The 13143-nt window shown below is 40.0% G+C and overlaps 1 protein-coding gene and 2 long non-coding RNA genes across 6 annotated transcripts in view; 1 reads left to right on the forward strand and 2 right to left on the reverse strand.

Annotated features, from left to right (window-relative positions):
- The window catches only part of LOC141773667 (echinoderm microtubule-associated protein-like 6), a 512018-nt gene that overhangs the window by 138839 nt on the left and 360036 nt on the right, over window positions 1-13143 (reverse strand). The gene's annotated exons all lie outside the window — the stretch shown is intronic.
- On the forward strand, window positions 2345-3259 carry LOC141773476 (uncharacterized). Its single transcript, XR_012595123.1, has 4 exons — window positions 2345-2469; window positions 2595-2669; window positions 2779-2908; window positions 3013-3259. It is a non-coding gene; the product is annotated as an uncharacterized LOC141773476 (long non-coding RNA).
- LOC141773477 (uncharacterized) lies at window positions 7907-8819 on the reverse strand. The gene is made up of 4 exons (XR_012595124.1): window positions 8695-8819; window positions 8495-8569; window positions 8258-8387; window positions 7907-8153 (listed from the first exon to the last, which is right to left on the reverse strand). It is a non-coding gene; the product is annotated as an uncharacterized LOC141773477 (long non-coding RNA).

Below are 13143 nucleotides of genomic sequence, written 5' to 3' on the forward strand. Positions count from 1 at the left end.
CTTTAGGTTTAGGCAACACAACTATAACTTATTTAGGTATAGGCAACAAAACTAAAACTTCTTCAGGTTTAGGCCACCAAACTACAACTTCTTTAGGTTTAGGTAACAAAACTACATCTTCTTTAGGTTTAGGCAACAAAACTACAACTTCTGTAGGTTTAGGCAATAAAACTACAACTTCTTTAGGTTTAGGCAACAAAACTACAACTTGTTTAGGTTTAGGTAACAAAACTACAACTTCTTTAGGTTTAGGCAACAAAACTATAACTCCTTTAGGTTTAGGCAATAAAACTACAACTTCTTTAGGTTTAGGCAACAAAATATGTTTAGGCAATAAAACTACTTTAGGGAAAAACATTGTGTTTTGGGTTAAAGTAACTACGAACACAAAGACAACTACACGAGATGCAATCTCCGGTCTCTTGGGTGAAAACTCTGTGTTTTGTGTCCCATCCATTGTCCCCAAACTCCACGCCTTATGGAGTATCACACTGTCTATACTACAGCACCTGACTTCCACCTCTGCTCCTGTCATAATTACTACGATCCCTAGAAGTCGCTGTTGTGTTCTTTTATTTCTTCTTTTGGTGATCTACCATTTGAATAGATGATAAATCTTACTAGTGGGTGTAGTAGGCCCCTATTGCCCCACACCTATGAGGCTTATAGCAACTGATAATGCCTATTTAATAGCCTGGCAACAGTCTAATCGGCTGGTCATTGTGAGCATGTTAGCATGCTGATGAAGCCTCACAGAGCTGGTAGCATGCCTATAGTCCTGTTGCTTGATAAATGACTGAATAAATGTATGTGTGGTCTGTCGTGATGTTTAGTTTGTTTGCAGTATCACATTCTCTCACATGTGAACCGAGCGGAGGCCTAAAAGATGGAGGGGAGGAAGGAGACAGGGATGGTTGAATTGAGAGAGCTCCTATAGTTATCTGAAAGAAAATACTGATTTTAAAAATCCCCAAGATGAAATACTTTGAGCATATTTGTTCTGAAAATAAGTCTTGCTACAGGTCAGTTTAGTTTAAACTCATTGGAATGTGGCTTCATTAACTTCCCATAAGTAAATAAGCTTATAGGTTTGTTTTTACATCTTGAGTAACACATCTTATATACACACAGAGGGGGCGAATTGTGGTCAGTTTGGCTTTCACACAGATTTGTATTCATCACACTGGTGAAATTGATGGAATATATTTCAAAATAAAAGAATGAGGTAGAGTCCTAATGTTTCCACGTTAAGATAGGAAGGGTGAGAGCAATTTTTCATCAGGGAGTGTGATTACATAACTTCCCCATGCTGGTTCAGGGAAACTCCTAGGAATAATTGCTAACATGTGTTCGCCTTTAAAACGTTCAAATAACACTGGAACATCGTCACTCTTGCCAAGTGGCTTGATGTTTTTTGCTATTCACGTCTACAAAGTGAACTGCCTAAGTAGTATAGAGGGGGTGCGTTTGCGCGTGCATGTGAAATGCGCGTGCACGTGAGCATGCGCGTGCGTGCGCGCGCGCGTGTGTGTGTGTGGGGATACAGGTGAACCCTTGGTGACCCTGGTGTCCTTTTTGTAACCCTAGGGCTGATGTTAATTATTGGTAGTTGTCCAAAGGTGTCTGCTGTAAGGTGTTATCAGTTGCTCCACAACAAAAAAAGAAAGACCCCATCCTGTGGATCCTGATGCAGATAAAAAATACAGTTGTATCCCAATATGTGTCTTTTATTACAGTATCATTAAAAGTTCAAACAAACCCCTGGTCCCTGTGACCAGGGGTTTTTGCTTTTTGGTGTTTCCACAGAAGACCCATACTGTTGATCCTGATTCAGATAAAAAAAAAAGTAGGTTGTATCCAAGATGTTATCAGTTGCTCAGTAAACAAAAGAAGACCCCCTCCTGTTGATACTGGTTCAGTGAACAAAACACAGTTGTATCCCTATATGTGAACTCCGTTGTATCCAAGAGGTGTCTTTTTTTATTACAGTACTCATAAAAGATCAAGCAAACCCCGGTGTGCAGTGGTCAAAATGTTTATGGCTTTTGATGATGTGGTGGTTGGTACTGTTTGTAGGCTATATCAGCATGGATCCTGTCAACCATATGTTTGTTTTGTGAGATGTCCTTAACTCCACCTTATAGGAGGTGTATATATAGTCACCATTCAGCTGCGGTCGTGTTTACCATACTTCACCAACTTTTGAAGAGGACACTTTCTCCTAACTCATCTCGTGCATTCTCACATATCGGGGCATTTTCTACCAATGGCGTCTTTTCCCTGTAAGTATAACCATTTTTATTTATGTTTTTATCTAACACAGTTATTTTTTCTTCCAATAATACCAGTTTGTTTTTATAGTAAAATAAAAATGTTGTTCTTAACAGTTTTATTTATCAGGTTACATGGCCAGTGGTAGCAACCGCCACGACAGAGGTATTGAAAACTTTCAACCTGGTGATAATGAAGGTATTTAATTCATTATACTTGTTTTGTATTTTGTTCATTATATAGAACTATTTTTTATTTTGTTTTAGACTAAGTGTATGTTGTTTTTATTTTATTTTTGTTCTGTTTTTTTTTTTTACATCTAGTGCCTTCAATCAGCTACTGGGGAACACCTTTTCAGCGGAGAGGGATCTTACAACCCCTAAACCAACTTTCAAAAGGTATGTACATGATATAATGTAGATGTTAAAATAATACATGGATAATTAATACATATGATTATTATAGCTAAATACTAAAGTGTGTGTGTGTGTGTGTGTTTGAATCTAGAAGAAGAAGAAGATTCGGACTTTGAGGAACCAAAGAGCAGGCTTAAAAGACCGAATAGACTTCAATCGGGCCCAGTAAAAAAGAGGCAAAAGGAAGAGAAGGAGCGCCATAGGGTTCTAGTGCATACAAGGTATGTATAAGATTACGGTATTCTATCTGTATCTACGATTATTTTTTTTTATATATGTACTAAGTCTTTTTTTTTTTTTTTTTTCACCTAATGTCTTGCATCAGACCGGTGATTGATGAGGACACCATTGAGTCAACATTGGATTCAGTTGTGTTGGCTTCGGTTACCGAGACGCTTCGACGTGAAGAGGCAGAGGACGTGTGTGCTGTCGTGGATCAATTGAAGTCGTTATTAGCAGCGCAGAGACAGCCGACCGCAAAGCTTGTGACAGATATTTCTCAAGAAGAAGATGACATTCAGCATGGTGAGTGGGAACCATACAGTGAATGGGGGGAGAATTTGAGTGTACCATGTGGTTATCTTAAGCAGGATTGGTTTGATTCACTTGTTGATTTTGAGGAGAAAACCTCTGACACACGCCCTGCGACACAGACGTGTGTGGGGGAGGATAATGAACAGCCTGGTTCTTCAGAACAATTAGAATTACTCGTCTGGAGCGACCTCGAGGATCTGTTGCCATCTTCACAACGACAGGCAATTCATCCTGATCAATTACGTACCCAAAGTGTGGTTGACTGTTGTGCCACTGAGGATTTGTCATTAGGGGGTGGGGTTGATATTGGCAACCGATTTGATAAATTCGAATGCATGGTGAACAGTAAATTAGCAGAAATACAGAAGGATCACAAAGAACAATATGAGTCTTTGAATAGTAAAATAGTTGAATTAGAAAAACAAAACAACAACTTATTAAATACTGTTCTGGCCGGGTGTAAATCCGATCTATTATATAGAGGTATTCTGACTTCTGACATCTGTGCCCTGCATGCAGCCAGTGGAGAACTGGTTAGAATCCAGAATAATATGGTTACGGGTCTATCACATATATCAAACATCCTAAAAAGCAGGCCTTCATCATAGTGCTCAAATATTAGCTGATAACATGTCACCTCCTAGAAAAATTTTCAAATATAGTGATGACGCTGGGCGTAACGTTGCTAATGATGATAATGATGTTAATGAAGTTGATAGTGATGAAATCTCTCATGTCCAACATACTGTCGAAGAATATATTACCCATAGTGACCAAAATGCAATGGGCCAGGGGCTACCACAATTACCCGGTGTAAAATACAATACTGAAACTATCAGAAAGTGGGCTGAATTCACCAATGCTAGGCTTGATTCTATTTTAGGTGATTTGTCTACTATTATTCCCACTGTAAATATTCCGCTTTCTGATGCTGCTGCTGCTGCTGCTGTTGCTGTTGCTTCTACTTCTGCTTCTGCTGCAGAGACATTTGACATTGTGTCTGTCTGCCATGATTATAACAATGCTTTGATCACTGTTAATGATAGTGTTGATAATCATGATGACGATGGTCGTAACGCAACTAATGATGATACTGTCAATGAAGTAGACAGTGATGATGAAATCTCTCATATCACTCACACTGTCGAACAATATAACACAGTTAGTGACCAATATGCTATGAGACATGGTTTATCACAATTATCCGGTGTAAAATACAATACCAAAACTATCAGAAAGTGGGGTGAATTTACCAATGCGAGGCTTGATTCTATTTTAAGTGATTTGTCTACTGTTGTTCCTACTGTAAATGCTCTGGTTTCCGGGGCTGCTGCTGCTGCTGCTGCTGCTGCTGGTGCTGCTACAGAGACATTTGACACTGTGTCTGCCTGCAATGACGATAATAATGCTTTGATCAGGGCTAGTGTTGATAATCATGATGTGAGCAGCGCTACTGCTCTGAATAACGAACACCAGGGCTTTGTGGGTGACCATGTAGAAGCTTCTCCGCGTGTAGACAGTCTTAGCAGATGCTTACAGGATGGGGCGGGTAGACTTGTAGAAAACACCCGTGTCCCTGTTAGAGATATACAAGTTAGAAACATACCCGCATTTAATGCCTCTGAATTGCGTCAGCGTGTTGATTTTAGGGATATTAATCTTGATGATCCCGAGCAGGTACCTAATCGAGTTAGAGAGAGACTGTCTGGGGTGCTAGAGAGAGCCTTAGAGGATTCCCCACCCACCAGTGTTTTAAATGTCATCTTGAGGGGCCCATCACTGGCTAGCGATGTACAAGCCGTCTTAAACGCAGATAATGAATACAATGTGGATTTGTTCATGGAGGAAATATCACAGGTCTTACAAAGCAATGATGATTCTATGACGGATGATGAATTGGAGTTTATTGTTACAGTTGCTAGGGATAGTTGTGGTGGTGGATCACATCGTCTGAGATTGGGTCAAGTTTCCTATGAGGAAATTTTGGCCAAAAAAGGTCGACATCTGTACAATCCTGACAACATGGGGGCCAACAATCTATGTTTTTCTATCTGTCTTGCACATTTTGTTAACAATGCTATGGCTGGAGATGAAAAATTGGAATATGCAAAACAGTTGTACACTGCAGTATGTTTTTCCACATGCCTCACAGTATTTTAATGCTGTACATGGTATAACTTTGTGTTTTACTTCAGGTACTTTGTGTTGCGTGAAACAGAATTGTGATTTACATATGCGTTTACAGTCAGGGCACTTTAACGTGCGACCTTGGTACGTATGACACTCCTGTGTAAAACAGACATTGCATCTATGCTTACAGTTGTGGTACAGAGGCGTTTCATACGTATCATAGCAATACTCACACACATATGAAGCCCCGAAAAACCCTGTCTGGTTTTCAATCAGATAGTAGTGGTCATTGTGTAAGTATAACCAGACTGTACGCTTGTGTGGTGCGTCGCATGTTTGGAAACACTGCAAGCGTTTACGCGCAGAGCCATGATGGAAGACTATTATTTTCATGTCTAGGTGTTTCTCAAATTTGGTGACATCGGAGAACGATACTTTGTGCATGTGATCAAAACCGACTGCAGTGTACAACTGTTTTGCATATTCCAATTTTTCATCTCCAGCCATAGCATTGTTAACAAAATGTGCAAGACAGATAGAAAAACATAGATTGTTGGCCCCCATGTTGTCAGGATTGTACAGATGTCGACCTTTTTTGGCCAAAATTTCCTCATAGGAAACTTGACCCAATCTCAGACGATGTGATCCACCACCACAACTATCCCTAGCAACTGTAACAATAAACTCCAATTCATCATCCGTCATAGAATCATCATTGCTTTGTAAGACCTGTGATATTTCCTCCATGAACAAATCCACATTGTATTCATTATCTGCGTTTAAGACGGCTTGTACATCGCTAGCCAGTGATGGGCCCCTCAAGATGACATTTAAAACACTGGTGGGTGGGGAATCCTCTAAGGCTCTCTCTAGCACCCCAGACAGTCTCTCTCTAACTCGATTAGGTACCTGCTCGGGATCATCAAGATTAATATCCCTAAAATCAACACGCTGACGCAATTCAGAGGCATTAAATGCGGGTATGTTTCTAACTTGTATATCTCTAACAGGGACACGGGTGTTTTCTACAAGTCTACCCGCCCCATCCTGTAAGCATCTGCTAAGACTGTCTACACGCGGAGAAGCTTCTACATGGTCACCCACAAAGCCCTGGTGTTCGTTATTCAGAGCAGTAGCGCTGCTCACATCATGATTATCAACACTAGCCCTGATCAAAGCATTATTATCGTCATTGCAGGCAGACACAGTGTCAAATGTCTCTGTAGCAGCACCAGCAGCAGCAGCAGCAGCAGCCCCGGAAACCAGAGCATTTACAGTAGGAACAACAGTAGACAAATCACTTAAAATAGAATCAAGCCTCGCATTGGTAAATTCACCCCACTTTCTGATAGTTTTGGTATTGTATTTTACACCGGATAATTGTGATAAACCATGTCTCATAGCATATTGGTCACTAACTGTGTTATATTGTTCGACAGTGTGAGTGATATGAGAGATTTCATCATCACTGTCTACTTCATTGACAGTATCATCATTAGTTGCGTTACGACCATCGTCATCATGATTATCAACACTATCATTAACAGTGATCAAAGCATTGTTATAATCATGGCAGACAGACACAATGTCAAATGTCTCTGCAGCAGAAGCAGAAGTAGAAGCAACAGCAACAGCAGCAGCAGCAGCAGCAGCAGCAGCAGAAAGCGGAATATTTACAGTGGGAATAATAGTAGACAAATCACCTAAAATAGAATCAAGCCTAGCATTGGTGAATTCAGCCCACTTTCTGATAGTTTCAGTATTGTATTTTACACCGGGTAATTGTGGTAGCCCCTGGCCCATTGCATTTTGGTCACTATGGGTAATATATTCTTCGACAGTATGTTGGACATGAGAGATTTCATCACTATCAACTTCATTAACATCATTATCATCATTAGCAACGTTACGCCCAGCGTCATCACTATATTTGAAAATTTTTCTAGGAGGTGACATGTTATCAGCTAATATTTGAGCACTATGATGAAGGCCTGCTTTTTAGGATGTTTGATATATGTGATAGACCCGTAACCATATTATTCTGGATTCTAACCAGTTCTCCACTGGCTGCATGCAGCATGCAGGGCACAGATGTCAGAAGTCAGAATACCTCTATATAATAGATCGGATTTACACCCGGCCAGAACAGTATTTAATAAGTTGTTGTTTTGTTTTTCTAATTCAACTATTTTACTATTCAAAGACTCATATTGTTCTTTGTGATCCTTCTGTATTTCTGCTAATTTACTGTTCACCATGCATTCGAATTTATCAAATCGGTTGCCAATATCAACCCCACCCCCTAATGACAAATCCTCAGTGGCACAACAGTCAACCACACTTTGGGTACGTAATTGATCAGGATGAATTGCCTGTCGTTGTGAAGATGGCAACAGATCCTCGAGGTCGCTCCAGACGAGTAATTCTAATTGTTCTGAAGAACCAGGCTGTTCATTATCCTCCCCCACACACGTCTGTGTCGCAGGGCGTGTGTCAGAGGTTTTCTCCTCAAAATCAACAAGTGAATCAAACCAATCCTGCTTAAGATAACCACATGGTACACTCAAATTCTCCCCCCATTCACTGTATGGTTCCCACTCACCATGCTGAATGTCATCTTCTTCTTGAGAAATATCTGTCACAAGCTTTGCGGTCGGCTGTCTCTGCGCTGCTAATAACGACTTCAATTGATCCACGACAGCACACACGTCCTCTGCCTCTTCACGTCGAAGCGTCTCGGTAACCGAAGCCAACACAACTGAATCCAATGTTGACTCAATGGTGTCCTCATCAATCACCGGTCTGATGCAAGACATTAGGTGAAAAAAAAAAAAAAAAAAGACTTAGTACATATATAAAAAAAAATAATCGTAGATACAGATAGAATACCGTAATCTTATACATACCTTGTATGCACTAGAACCCTATGGCGCTCCTTCTCTTCCTTTTGCCTCTTTTTTACTGGGCCCGATTGAAGTCTATTCGGTCTTTTAAGCCTGCTCTTTGGTTCCTCAAAGTCCGAATCTTCTTCTTCTTCTAGATTCAAACACACACACACACACACTTTAGTATTTAGCTATAATAATCATATGTATTAATTATCCATGTATTATTTTAACATCTACATTATATCATGTACATACCTTTTGAAAGTTGGTTTAGGGGTTGTAAGATCCCTCTCCGCTGAAAAGGTGTTCCCCAGTAGCTGATTGAAGGCACTAGATGTAAAAAAAAAAAACAGAACAAAAATAAAATAAAAACAACATACACTTAGTCTAAAACAAAATAAAAAATAGTTCTATATAATGAACAAAATACAAAACAAGTATAATGAATTAAATACCTTCATTATCACCAGGTTGAAAGTTTTCAATACCTCTGTCGTGGCGGTTGCTACCACTGGCCATGTAACCTGATAAATAAAACTGTTAAGAACAACATTTTTATTTTACTATAAAAACAAACTGGTATTATTGGAAGAAAAAATAACTGTGTTAGATAAAAACATAAATAAAAATGGTTATACTTACAGGGAAAAGACGCCATTGGTAGAAAATGCCCCGATATGTGAGAATGCACGAGATGAGTTAGGAGAAAGTGTCCTCTTCAAAAGTTGGTGAAGTATGGTAAACACGACCGCAGCTGAATGGTGACTATATATACACCTCCTATAAGGTGGAGTTAAGGACATCTCACAAAACAAACATATGGTTGACAGGATCCATGCTGATATAGCCTACAAACAGTACCAACCACCACATCATCAAAAGCCATAAACATTTTGACCACTGCACACCGGGGTTTGCTTGATCTTTTATGAGTACTGTAATAAAAAAAGACACCTCTTGGATACAACGGAGTTCACATATAGGGATACAACTGTGTTTTGTTCACTGAACCAGTATCAACAGGAGGGGGTCTTCTTTTGTTTACTGAGCAACTGATAACATCTTGGATACAACCTACTTTTTTTTTTATCTGAATCAGGATCAACAGTATGGGTCTTCTGTGGAAACACCAAAAAGCAAAAACCCCTGGTCACAGGGACCAGGGGTTTGTTTGAACTTTTAATGATACTGTAATAAAAGACACATATTGGGATACAACTGTATTTTTTATCTGCATCAGGATCCACAGGATGGGGTCTTTCTTTTTTTGTTGTGGAGCAACTGATAACACCTTACAGCAGACACCTTTGGACAACTACCAATAATTAACATCAGCCCTAGGGTTACAAAAAGGACACCAGGGTCACCAAGGGTTCACCTGTATCCCCACACACACACACACGCGCGCGCGCGCACGCGCGCACACGCACGCGCATGCTCACGTGCACGCACATTTCACATGCACGCGCAAACGCACCCCCTCTATACTACTTGCCTACACAAAATGAAGCAAAGACTTTAGGGACAGAAATACGGTGTTCAGAAAACAAATCAGTTGCTCTGCTAATCAAACATGAAGCCATGTTGTTGTATCTGTTGAGCTTCTGTGGAATATGGTGGTTTTGGGTCACACAAAAGACACATTTTGTCACCTAGATACTTCACTACTTATCCTAAAAATATGACCATTGCATATGTCTCACCTCTGTTCGATTAACTAATGGCCTTTCAGATGCTCTATATCTGTGATTGGTTTGGACAGTACTTAATATGCCGCGCTACACCTCCCAAATACCAAATAAGTCTATTGGCATTTCTGTTATTGGAGTTTTATTTCTGGTTGTTCATAGGAGGTCTAACAGGGGGGTCAGACCTCTTTGAGGACCCCAAACATAACTCAACGTATCCTCTAGAGCTGTCAAAGTTATCACGATAATAACACGTTAATGCAACTTACGATTTTTTTTATTCTAGAGTGAAGATACTGGCATCATATGAAACTAGAAAAACATAAGGAATCCATCAGTACCAACCGTGTCTTACTAGTTTGTCGCAAAGGAGGTTAAATAACGCTCCAATCTTGTGCAAAATTTTGGCGAGGAAAAACTGGCATGGCCATTTTCAAAGGGGTCCCTTGACCTCTAACCTCAAGATATGTGAATGTAAATGGGTTCTCTGGGTACCCACGAGTCTCCCCTTTACAGACATGCCCACTTTATGATAATCACATTCAGTTTTGGGCAATTCATAGTCAAGTCAGCACACTGACACACTGACAGCTGTTGTTGCCTGTTGGGCTGCAGTTTGCCATGTTATGATTTGAGCATATGTTTTATGCTAAATTCAGTACCTGTGAGGGTTTCTGGACAATATTTGCCATTTTTTTGTGTTGTTAATTGATTTCCAATAATAAATATAAACACACAGTTGCATAAAGAAGCATATTTGTCCACTCCCATGTTGATAAGAATATTAAATACTTGACAAATCTCTGCGATTAATATGTGATTAATCGTGAATAACTATGGACAATAATGCGATTAATTGCAATTAAATATCTTAATCGATTGACAGCCCTTGTATCCTCATTTAACATCTTAAAAAAAGTTATTACTAATTTTTCGTGCGTTGTCCTATGAATGTCTAGCAACTCGTGTCAATTTCCGCTCGTTACATGCACGCAGTCTTTTCAAAATAAACTTCCGTCTTCATAGGAAACAACTTGGTTAGGTTTAGCCAAGAATACTACTTGGTTAGGTTTAGGAAAAGATTGTGTTTTGGGTTTGAATAACTTCAGAAATGGCGTTACCTAAGTATGGAATTTACGAGACAAATAAAGCAACGTTGACTTACAGCTTCACACGGGACATGAACAGCAGTCTCCTATTTTTTGACCCACCCATCCACCCGACCTCCTCCCTATTGGCGTTTGTCGCTCTTTAAGCTTCCTTGTTCACGATTACGTGGATTACATACAAATTGATATTGTGGTATATATACAAATTACTGTGCATTACTTTTTGTAGGTGAACCGTGCATGAGAACAGCCTGCATAAGTAACGTCAGCTTCATCAAATCTGCAAGCTCTGTTCATTGCAAAAGGGAGGGGTTATCACTTCAATATTTTCCTACAAACTGGGTTATAATAATGTGAGAAGAAAAATAAAAAGGGATGAGAAAGTGATGCCAATATCAACAAAACACAAGGGTTCAAATTCTCCTTTTCTACATTATCTGTGCATGGCATATGGTCGGGAAATGTCATGGTTACAGTTGTTAACTGTCTGTGACAGGATGCTACATGGCCATGCCTCCACCACCCTGACCTCCACCCTTACTTTCCACCTCGACCACATAAAGGTCACACTATTTCCTGCACTGGCACTGAACGTCGGCTTTCGACATAAATCATGAATGTATTTCCCAGGGCTGGAGCTGTGGCCAAGTTCTTTTGGCACAAGTCAAGGCTAATACAAGGTTTGATACGCCTTGTTCCTTCTCCTGGCTGTAATTGTTGTCATGGTGCTGCTGAGGTTTGGAGCTTGCCGTGTTGTGAAGTTATTGCTGAATGTGTAGCTTTACCGGCCTGTGATCTCGGTGTGCATTGGAGGAGTTTGGGATTTTTCTGACCATTATTGCGGTTTGTGTTGTTGCCGTTTGGGCAGCTCGGACTACGTGCTGCTGACTTTGGAGAGGTTTTCCAAAAAAGAAAACAATGGTCAGGGATGTTTTTTTTTGTATTGAGATGAAATTGGGAAATGTGTGTTGCGTGAGAAAGAGCCAAGACCACACATTTTCTCTAACTTAAAGCGGCAGTAGGCAGAATGTTTTTGGCATCATTGGGCAAAAAATTCCATGACAACCTTTCAGCATATTGTAATTTAAGTGTTCTGAGAGACTTCTGCTCCTCCTCTTGGCTCTGTTTTCAGGCTTTAAAAATATCTAGCCCGTGACAGGAGACTTTGGCCAATCACAGGTCATTTCAAAGAGAGAGCGTTCCTATTGGCTGTCCATTCAACAGAGGCAGCTGTCAATCACTCGCAATCTCTGACCAAACGGTCAAACTAGGCAGCGCTGATCAAATATGAATCAATATTCTGTTACTGTAATGCCTATTTCTCACATAAAATGTTTTCAGAAACATCTTGTAGTGTACTATTTAGCTGTAAAATGAGAAAATTTGCTCCGGCTGGTGGGCGGTGCTTTGTATATCCTCAACTGATCTCAACATGGCTGCCGGGTCACAAACTGCCTCATTTTACAGTTAAAGAGTACACTACAAGATGTTTCTGAAAAAAATTTACGTGAGAAATAGGCATTGCAGTAACAGAATATTGATTCATATTTGATCAGCGTTGCCTAGTTTGACCGTTTGATCGGAGTTTGCGAGTGATTGACAGCTGCTCAGAGACGGCAAGGCTCCAGCTCGGCTCTGATTGGTTGTTTTCTTCCGGTCTGTGAAATCTTGCAGATGCCATTAGGAGCACTGGAGGACACAGAGGCACATGATTTTTTTTTTAGATTACCTATCTTATGTACTACTATCTGGATATAGTGACCTTTTTATAAAATAACTTTTTTAATCATATTTGCTCTATTTCTACCTACTCCTGCTTTAAACTAAAATGCACTATGCACAGGTCAATGAAATGCAAAATGTAAGATTTGGATTAGTCACTGCCGAGACTGATCTACAAAAAAAAATTCCACTCACTTTATAAAACTTAATTTTCCAGTTATGGTTGGGGTTACGTGTGTGTGTGTTTCTCCTATAGGTCTGCACAGCCAGATGTTTGAGGAAGAATATTGTTGTGTGTTTACTGTGTGTATATCCCAGTGCGGAAATGAGCCTTCAGACTAATTATGGGTACATTTTTGAAAAACACAAGCACACATTCACACTT

Source organism: Sebastes fasciatus, chromosome 9, assembly GCF_043250625.1.
Source record: "Sebastes fasciatus isolate fSebFas1 chromosome 9, fSebFas1.pri, whole genome shotgun sequence".
Lineage (NCBI taxonomy): Eukaryota > Metazoa > Chordata > Actinopteri > Perciformes > Sebastidae > Sebastes > Sebastes fasciatus.